Source organism: Oncorhynchus nerka, linkage group LG9b, assembly GCF_034236695.1.
Source record: "Oncorhynchus nerka isolate Pitt River linkage group LG9b, Oner_Uvic_2.0, whole genome shotgun sequence".
Classification (NCBI taxonomy): Eukaryota; Metazoa; Chordata; class Actinopteri; order Salmoniformes; family Salmonidae; genus Oncorhynchus; species Oncorhynchus nerka.
This window is the reverse complement of record NC_088424.1, coordinates 44,259,376-44,262,326: the sequence shown is the minus strand read 5'-3', so window position 1 is coordinate 44,262,326 and position 2,951 is coordinate 44,259,376.

The following is a 2,951-nucleotide window of genomic DNA, read 5'->3' as shown; positions in this document are numbered from 1 at the left end:
AAATCTCTCAGAAATAGACAAAAATCACTCAATATCGATCACCAGTAGAATTTGTAATGGAAACGTAGAACATAATCAATACTTCAAATATTAACGTATGATTTGTCTATCATTAGCAGCAATTCAAAAGTGTTATTTTCAGAGAGAGAGGGCACCATCCAAAGTAGCTTAATCAATTTGTGGCCAAGGTAATCAACTCTAGGAGAGAAACTGAGTGGAACAAACTTTGGGTAAAAAGCCTAATGGCAAAATGTGTAGAATTGTAGGATGAGAGAAAATGTTGCTGTTTTAAGCTAATTTCCAGCTATTCTAAGCATATTGCCATGGGGCAGAGAGAAACATTTGCAGTTTTATAACTAAACTTATGCTATTGTACACATTTTGCAATGAGGCTGAGAGAATTTTGAATTTTTAAAGCTAATTTTCTGGCAGTCTACTAGGGCTGAACTCACTTGGATTAAATGTCAGGAATTGTGAAAAACTTCAGACTTCAACTGTGTGTGTGTATATATATGTATGTGTGTGTATGTTACTGCCTGACTACAACAATCTTGGTTTACGAACAATCAACCACTCTACTAATTAAAAGTTCCCTGTTTGAGGTAAATTAGGATCACCACTGAAATGTCAGAATAATAGTAGAGCGTGATTTATTTCAGCTTTTATTTATTTCATCACATTCCCAGTGGGTCAGAAGTTTACATACACTCAATTAGTATTAGGTAGCATTGCCTTTAACGTGGGTCAAACATTTCGGGTAGCCTTCCACAAGCTTCCCACGATAAATTGGGTGAATTGTGGCCCATTCATCCTGACAGAGCTGGTGTAACTGAGTCAGGTATGTAGGCCTCTTTGCTCACACATGCTTTTTCAGTTCTGCCCACACATTTTCTAAAGGATTGAGGTCAGGGCTTTGTGATGACCACTCCAATACATTGACTTTGTTGTATTTAAGCCATTTTGACACAACTTTGGAAATATGCTTGGGGTCATTATTCATTTGGAAGACCCATTTGCGACCAAGCTTTAACTTCCTGACTGATGTCTTAAGATGTTGCTTCAATATATCCACATAATTTCCCCTCCTCATGATGACATCTATTTTGTGAAGTGCACCAGTCCCTCCTGCAGCAAAGCACCCCCACAACATAATGCTGCCACCCCCGTGCTTCACGGTTGGGATGGTGTTCTTCGGTTTGCAAGCCTCCCCTCCAAACATAACGATGGTCATTATGGCCAAAAAGTTATATTTTTGTTTCATCAGACCAGAGGACATTTCTCCAAAAAGTACGATCTTTGTCCCCATGTGCAGTTGCAAACCTTAGTCTGGCTTTTTTTAATGGCGTTTTTGGAGCAGTGGCTTCTTCCTTGTTGATCGTCTATTCAGGTTATGTTGATATAGTACTCGTTTTACTGTGGATATAGATACTTTTGTACCTGTTTCCTCCAGCATCTTCACAAGGTCCTTTGCTGTTGTTCTGTGAATGATTTGCACATTTCGCACCAAAGTATGTTCATCTCTAGGAGACAGAACTCGTCTCCTTCCTGAGTGGTAGGACGGCTGCGTAGTCCCATGGTGTTTATACTAGCATACTGTCACGTTCTGACCTTTATTTCCTTTGTTTTGTATTTATTTGGTATGGTCAGGGCGTGAGTTGGGTGGGCAGTCTATGTTTGTTTTTCTATGTTTTGGGGTATTTCTATGTTTCGGCCTAGTATGGTTCTCAATCAGAGGCAGGTGTCATTAGTTGTCTCTGATTGAGAATCATACTTAGGTAGCCTGGGTTTCACTGTGTGTTTGTGGGTGATTGTTCCTGTCTCTGTGTTTGCACCAGATAGGACTGTTTAGGTTTTCACTTTTCTTGTTTTGTTTAGTCTGTTCATGTATAGTCGTCTTTATTAAAAACATGAATAACCACCACGCTGCATTTTGGTCCGCCTCTCCTTCACCAGAAGAAACCCCTTACACATGCTATCGTTTGTACAGATGAACGTGGTACCTTCAGGCATTTGTAAATTGCTCCCAAGGATGAACCAGACTTGTGGAGGTCTAAAAATACATTCTGAGGTCTGATTGGCTGATTTCTTTTGATTTTGTCATGATGTCAAGCAAAGAGGCACTGAGTTTGAAGGTAGGCCTTGAAATACATCCACTGGTACACCTCCAATTGACTCAAATGATGTCAATTCGCCTATCAGAAGCTTCTAAAGCATTTTCTGGAATTTTCCAAGCTGTTGAAAGGCAGAGTCAACTTAGTGTATGTAAACTTCTGACCCACTGGAATTGTGATACAGTGAATTATAAAGTGAAATAATCTGTCTGTAAACAATTGTTGGGAAAATGACTTGTGTCATGCACGAAGTAGATGTCCTAACCTACTTGCCAAATCTATAGTTTGTTAATAAGAAATTTGTGGAGTGGTTGAAAAATGAGTTTTAATGACTCCAACCGAAGTGTATGTAAACTTCCGACTTCAACTGTTTGGGCACCTACTCATTCAAGGGTTTTTCTTTATTTTAACTATTTTCTTTATTGTAGAATAATAGTAACGACATCAAAACTACGAAATAACACATGGAATCACGTAACAAAAAAAAAGTGTTAAACAAATAAAAAAATATATTTTATATTTGAGATTCTTCAAAGTAGCCACCTTGATGACAGTTTTGAACATGCTTGGCATTCTCTCAACCAGCTACACCTGGAATGCTTTTCCAACAGTCTTGAGGGAGTTCCCACATATGCTGAACACTTGTTGGCTGCTTTTTCTTCACTCTGTGGTCCAACTCCTCCAAACCATTTCAATTGGGTTGAGGTCAGGTGATTGTGGAGGCCAGGACATCTGATGTAGCACTCCATCACTCTCCTTGGTCAAATAGCCCTAACACAGCCTGGAGGTGTGTTAGGTAATTGACCTGTTGAAAAACAAATGATAGTCCCACTAAGTGCA